This window comes from Equus przewalskii, chromosome 1 (assembly GCF_037783145.1).
Source record: "Equus przewalskii isolate Varuska chromosome 1, EquPr2, whole genome shotgun sequence".
In the NCBI taxonomy this organism is placed as follows: Eukaryota; Metazoa; Chordata; class Mammalia; order Perissodactyla; family Equidae; genus Equus; species Equus przewalskii.
The window spans coordinates 12528657-12536531 of NC_091831.1; positions in this window are offsets into that span (position 1 = coordinate 12528657).

The following is a 7875-nucleotide window of genomic DNA, read 5'->3' on the forward strand; positions in this document are numbered from 1 at the left end:
AACTGTGAGGTGGTGGATATGTTAATTAGCTTGATTGTGCTGATTATTCCACAGTGTATATACGTATAGCAAAATATTAAGTTATATACCTTAAATATACACAATTTTTATTTGTCAATTATACTTCAATAAAGCTAGGTTTGTGGGGGAAGGAAGATGATTTGTTAATTTAACAAATATCTATTACATTGGGATATGCCAGACATCAATCTATGACAGTATAAGTAAGAGACAATCTTTGGCTTTGCGGGGCTTATAGTGGAAAGTACTTGTCATTCCATCAAAAAAATCAAACCCCAGGCTCCTACATGTTGGGCAGGGATTCTTGGCTCTATACTGAAAAGGAAGAAGCTGGACAGACTACAACACACAAAAACGAATGGCAGAAAGAGAGGGCAGTGTGCACCAAGTACTCTCTATGGGTGTAGAGCAACATGGTCCACACAATTGTGTGTTGTGTTGTGTGATCCCAAGGGTGGTATATGCCTGTTGTTGGGGTGGATGCTAAAGGCTCTAACGCTGTTAAACATCTAACCCTCACTTCTTTCTTCAGTTCTATTATCTTCCTAATACTTATTTTCCCCTCCTCTCTTAATAATAAAATATCTCAATGGATATATGGCCACCTACACCTAAAGACCACATTTCCCAGGTGCCCTTGCAGTCAGCCTTGTCCACATGACTCAGTTCTAGTCAACAGGATGTAAGAAGAGTTATGTGTGACCTCTGGATTCACCTCACAGAGGAAATGCATTTTCTCCTCCTTTCCCCTTTTCTCCCTTCCCACTGGCTGTAAACTAGACAGGGTAGGGGACATTCTTGGACTATGTGGATGAGGCCATGTTATAGGCCAAACCAGATTTAGCCTAAGGGAAGCCATCTTATAACTCACTATAACCTTTGCTTCTCTTCCCCATAGGGAACGCTTAAGCCTGCATATAGTCTAGAGGAACTGATAGCCATCCTCTTGGAAATATGCATGCTCTGTGTGTTTTCTGACCCATGCATACCATATACCTTCCAGCTGCAAAAAGGAGATAACTTCGCTCTTATGCATTCCTTAGGAATGTGGTGATCTTTGGACAGAGATTCTATACTGGTATCCATCATCGATGATAGCTGGAAGGCCTGGTGTGGCAACTTCCAGTCTGCAACGCCAGATGATCAACATTCCTGACTGCCCTCCTCTGTAGTCCACCGGCCCTATATAACTGCTTCAAGTTTCTGCACCCTCTTAAGATGGTTCTTTAGGACACTAGTCCACTATCTTCTGATCAGCTAGCTCATCATTCAATAAAGTGCTTTCTCTACCACTGTTCTGCCTCTTGATGGATTAGCTTTGTCCTGTGGCAAGCAGATCAAGCCCTTTGCACAGTAACAGCCACACCCAAGAGATGACGAAAAATAAACAAAAAGAAGCTGGGCACTGAAGGTCTTTTCTGGACTTAGACTTTTACATGAAAGAAACTTTTATCACATTTGGACTACTACGAAATTTGGATCTCTGTCTCATTCAGTTGAACCTATATCCTCACTAATACACTGTAAATTTACCCTTACAGGGAACACAGGCCATAAGCCACAGGTGTTCATCTCTCTTATAGTCCTATTTCATATGACAAATTAATACACTAGTGGTCAGCCAGAGAGCAACGGTCAGCCTTCCACAGCTGGCCTGCCAGCCAAGGCTAGGAGCAGGTTCCCCAGAGTCCGGCTGCCTGGGAAGGCCTCTCAGGGGCCAGCCTCCCAGCCCTACAACAATAAAAGTAGCTAAAATGGCATAGAAGATGTTGAAACTTTCCCACAGCATAAGCAATAGAGGTGCAGCCAGGACTCCTTCAAGGAGTCTGAATAACTAGAGCTGCTTTCTCATAATTTCCAAAGACTTAGTGGTCATCTGTCCACTGTCCCCCATTTAACAATAGGTAGCTAACTGATTTGGCCAGAGTGCTCACAGGAAGTGCAGTGTTCTTGCTAATCCACGATGCTAAGGCGACCAACTTGGCCCAGTTTGCAAGGACTTTCCTGATGTTAGCACTAAACATCTTGCAGCCCAGAAATCTCTCAGTCCAGGGCAACCAGGGACAGTTGGTCACCCTACGTGATGCAGTCCTAGAGCATGGACATGCTTCCATGTCCTACTTTGGACTCCTATAACCCTCTGTGTGTTGTCTTTATCATGTCACTCACCCCATCACCACAATACATTGTAAACACACCTGTGAGCTCCTCCCCAGCAAATGTCACAGTGCCTGGCACCCACCTGGAGATAACTAAAGGCTTCTTGAACTGGATTATATTCTAGTGGGTGCCCACGCGTTTTGAACTCTTAGACTATTGAAAAATCATCGTTGGTAAAAGAGAAATATGACATTTCAGGGTAGAAAGGCAAAGGAGTGATATATTTAGCAAACACATTTGAAATTTAGAAAATAATGAGAAGTTCTTTCTAACATGCTGCTCTGGATATGAAAAGTTTAGACAGTGGCATTCCAAACCTTACCATTTTACAAAGCCTGAAGAATTATTCTGATTACTGACATCTCCTGCTATAAAACTTGGGAGCAAGATTGTAAAGCAAATTATGATTAGGCATGCTTCAAAAGTCAGAGACACAAAAGCTGACTAATAAGGACAGACAGTTTTTAATTAGGAATGGTTCTGGACTTCTCTCCTGGAGTTGGGGCATAAATCAAGTGGTGACTATTGTCTCTAGAAGTTTGTCCCTATTGCTGTACTTACCACACTGAGCTACTCTAACCTACTGTCATCTGTCTTCCTGTCTGTTATTGCTCTGAGACCAGGAGTTCCTGGAGACAAAGGACACCTGGCACAGTGCTGAGCGTGTGACTGGCATTCAATGAATATCCATTCTGAGCGGGTTTTTACTCGTAACACTTGTAACACCAAATGTGTGGGGGTTTTCCTCACACCTGCCAATTCAACTCTCCAGACACCAACTGGGTAGCCTACAGTTCAGTTCAATTCTGACACTAAATGTAGACTTCACACGTTAAGGGCTCAATGCTACAGGACTGCCCCTACATCAGATGCCAGTCACAAGTTTAGGCAACCCGTACTTCTGATCAACCAGCGATAAAGTCCAGGGGCTCCCACGACGCTCCCCTCAGGTTCAATAATTTGCTAGAATGGCTCAGAGAATTCATGAAAGCTCTTTGCTTACTATTACCAGTTTATTGTAAAGGATACAGCTCAAGAACAGGCAAGTGGAAGGAATGCATAGGATAAGATGTGAGGGAGAAGCAGGGTGACAAGGCTTCCATGCCTTCTCTGGGCTCACCACCTTCCCAGCACCTCATTGTTTTCACCAACCCAGAAGCTCTACAAATCCCACTGCTTAGTGGTTTTTGTGGAGGCTTTATGACGTAAGCACAATTGATTAAATCATTGGCCATTGGTCATTAATTCAATCTCCAGCCCTTCTCCCAAGAGGCCAGGGGATAGGGAGGAAAGTTACAAGTTCCTAGTCATGTCTTGGTCTTTCTGCAGACCAGCCCCATCCTGAAGCTCTCAAGGAGGCCCCAGTCACGAGTAGTCTCATTAGCATACAAAAGATCCTCTTTCCACACTTGGAAATTCCAAGGTCTTAGAAGCTCTTGTGTCAGGAGCCGAGGACTAAGACCAAATATTACAACAAAAGATGCTCCTAACACTCAGGAAATCACAAGCGTTTTAGGAGCTCTGTGCCAAGAACCACGGACAAAGACTAAATAAATATTTCTTATTATATTACAATATCACATCCGTGGATGTAACCAAAGTACCCCCAACTCCCAAATAATCATTTTCTGGACAGACAGGATAGTGCAGGGTAAAAAGCAAGGACTCAGCCAGACTGCCTCTGAGTGCCTCCGTTTCCTGATCCACAAAATGGGGATAAAATAACACCTAACTCAGACTGTTTTCTGAGGATTAAAGGAGGTATGTACAAAGCCTTTGGAATCCTACCTGGCACAGAGTGAGTGCCATAAAGTATTGCTACGTCTATTACTTTGACAATATGAGACCGTCTTTTTATTGTGAAACTTTGAACAGCCTAGAAGTTTATTAACTAAAATTGTTACTGCACAAAATTTGGGTCCACTTGCCCGATGCACATAAACAAGCCAATTGATTACGGCATCAGCCTTTGGGAAAAGAGATCAGCTTCATTCTGCAAGATCGATCTGCAGGGGTAACAGGGGGCCCTCGGAGCTGTCTCCTTGATTCAGGATTTGGGGTGAAATTTAAGAGGTTGGGGAGAACAGGCAGGCCCACAAAAATGCTGGTGGGACAAGTTTTGATTGGTGGGTTTCAAACATTAATGGTAAGGTTTTAACGTTTATGATAAGGTTCTAAACATTTATGATGAGGTTCTACTCTTATGATGGGGTTCTGAACATCTTTGATGAGGTGGGGAAGGAATTTTAACACTGGCTCTTCCTGAATGAGGGACCCCTCGCTTCTGATATGCATCTGACTTGCAAGTGTCCTAGGCCTTGGGTTCCGTGGGAAAGAGGATCTTTGGTTCTGAGGTCATTTCAGGTCACAGTTTCTTGTTTTGCACACACCTTGGTTACGTGACCTTGCAGATTTTCTGAAAGGCAATTCTTAACCACTCTGTTGATAAGAGATGGGGTCAGTTGAACTGGTCCTAGAGGGCCCCTGGTTACAAAATGTTAAGTGAAAAGAAAAAAGTCATGGAAGAGTATCTATGGAATGGTCCCATCTATGGGAGAAAAATAATATATGTGTACACTGAAGTCACCTAGAACGTGGCTTCCAGAAAGGAGAGGGGAGAGAGAATGGGAGGGAAGGGGTAAAAAGGAGAGAGAAAATTAAGCAAAACAGTCACATTTTGCTCTCTTCAGTCCTGTATTGTTTGAATCTTGTGCAGTAGGAATATAATCATGTCCCACTTGTGGATTTTAAAAAGATAATAAGGCCAAAAAAATTACAAAAATTGACCCCAAAATATCATGCTAACCAGAGTTGCCCACTCAAAACCAGCGAACACATCATCACCCAACCACTCCACTGAGACTTCCAGGGCGACTGTTTCATGTCGGGTCTCACTCGGGGCCAAGGCTTCTCATCCCCAGCACTACGGGCATGCTGGGTTGGATCATTCTTTGTTGTGGGGGCTGTCCTGTGCATTGCAGGATGATTGGCAGCATCCCTGGCCTCCACCCACTAGATGCCAGGGGTGCCTCCCCACCCGTGGTAACCAAAACTGTCCCTAGACATTGCCAGCTATCCCCTGGGGAGGAAATCATCCTGGTTGAAAACTAATGCTTGCCCATTTTATGAAAATGAGCCAGAGACTGACACTTTTTTTTAAAGGGACTGCCAGCTTTATGGCTCCTTCTGCAGCACAAAACCCAGCATCAGTCTGGGTCAGGGAGGAAAGGCACCAAGACCTAAAGCTGGACCATGGGCTAGATCCTCTTTTTCCTTCCTCGTACAGAAAGAACAACCCAAGAAACATTATCCACCCCCTCTCAGTAAACATTTTTCTCTCCTTAGACCGTAAAAATCAATCCACAACATTTGATTTGCAAAACAACCCTTCCGCACATCTGTTTCTGCTCCCCTCAGTCTCACAAGAAAATGTCATCTCTTTCCCCTGGGTCCCATGCAATGATGGTGACAGTTTACGTTTATATTGTCTGTTCTGCCAGGAGAGGATATAAAGGGCTAAACCACATAGGGGAATTTCTGAGAAACTATCAGAAATCAGGAGCACCGAAAGACCACATCTCCGGGAAAGGTTTGGGCAGCTAAAGAGGTTAAACTGAGGACAAAGTCTCTATCATTTGAGAAGTCAGTGTATTCATTCTGTCTCTCTTCCTCCTCTCCCTCTGTCCTTTCCCTTTCCCTCAGTCCCCTTCTTCTCCCTCCCCTCTCCGTCTCCTTCACTAAAGGAAACTGAGCCATGCTGGGGACTCTGGGCAGGCAGCCCTGAAAACTTTTGGATGTGAGATCTCTGACCTGCGATTTGGTCCCCGCAGAGGCGGCACTGACCTGCAGGCGGAAGCAGCCATAGACTTAGTGGTAGGAACTCTGGTCTGCTTCAGCTCTTCTAAGTGTGACCCTGGGCAAAGTTCTTTGCCTCCCTGGGTCTCAGTTTCCCTACGAAATGGAGACAATAACTCTACCGGCTCTATTGACCCAACAGGGTTATTCTAAGAAACCAGCGAGACAATGTTGGTGTTGGGCTTCATAAATTGCGGAGAACCATACAAGCTGCTATGGTCCTGGGATTCACCCCCTCCAATAGCCAGAGGCCCAACAATCTCCAGGGGATGAAAATAGAAACAGCAGGAGAAACATGAAGAGACTTTGTTGGCCACGTAGCATGTCCCATGGAACAGGAGCTAAGATTTCACAAGGATGTATGAGCTCCAACATTATAGCATGTTTCCAAGACCTCTCCCGATGTGTCTCCCTCAGATATGGCACAGAGCACAGTACCCATCTATGTTGGAGTGGGAAGCAAAGGTGAAGGGGGAAAACCTTTCTGGAGACGAAATTTGGCTGCCACCTCATCCTCTGTCTTAAGGGGCCCAGAGGCCTGTGTCCTCCTTTGCCATTCTAAAGAGAGTATAAGAGACTCCATAAATTGCCATGTCAAACCTCAAAAATCCTAAATTAATAACCCAGGTCGGGGAAGCATATATCAGTGATATATACACCACCTTTTCCCCCTGTACAGCCTTATTACCCAGATATTATTGCTGAATTCAAGGGGTGGGTGCAAGGTTATCTAACAGAGGGAGCCCACCTCGATGAGCTAGCTGAGAATGTGCACAGGAAGGCCAGCATCCCCACATCTGGCCGTCTAAGTCTGCCCTACTCTGGCAGAATATGGGAAAATAGCTCACGCTGCTAGAAGGAAAGTGTTTCTAAGTCTGCCTGCTGAGTAGCTTCAGAAGGATACCTTTTTACCTTTTGGGAATGAGAAACTGAGACTCTATGATTTTACCAGATACTAGATTAATAACAACCACCACTGCTATGACCATGCACTGAGGTTACCTACGGGCCAGACACTGAGCTAAAAGTTTTTCATATTGTATTTCATTTAATCCTCCCTAAACAAACAAGTAGATGAGGACACAGTAACAAAGCGACTTGCCCAGAGTAACACCATCTGTGAGTGGCAGAGCCGGGAGTCAAGTACAGGTCCGTCTGATCCCAAAGCTTTAGCCTTAACCACAACATGCACTGCCTTCAAGCTGCCAAGCGTGTCTCTCCCCAGCAATCGACTCTAGACTGTATACCAATCGATGCCACATGGTCACAAACTCACGAAGTGCCCCCTCCAAGCCGTCCGCAGTCCAGCTCAGGTTGATTTCCCTGCCCCTAGTCCCCGGGCTGACTCTCTTCCAAATTCTACTTAGGAGCATCAAGGTAGGGGTTCTAGACAAGGAAACAAGTGACCTTTTTAGAATATCCTTCATTTAGTGGACCAAATAAGTAATTATCCCACAAGTAAAAGTCCTTTGCTGTCTAAAATCCAGCAAAAATTTCAATATGTTATAAGGAAAACCAGGAGTAGTTTCTTTGAAAAGCTGAAGAAAAAGGACAGACCGCCAGCAAAACAATTCAAGAAATGGGGGAAAAAACAAAGCAGGAAAGTCGTAAATATTAGGAAAGAGACTACAAATAAAGGAGCCATTAAAATAATTAATGAAAATGACTGCATATGCTAACAAATTTAAACACCAAGATGAACTCGGTGACTGTTAGGAAGATACAAGTTACAAAGCAGACTAAAAAAAGGTAGAGAACTGAACAATAACTATAGAATTATTGAAAAACAATTGTCAAACATCCACCACTACAATAGGAACCAGTCACAAATGGTTTTGC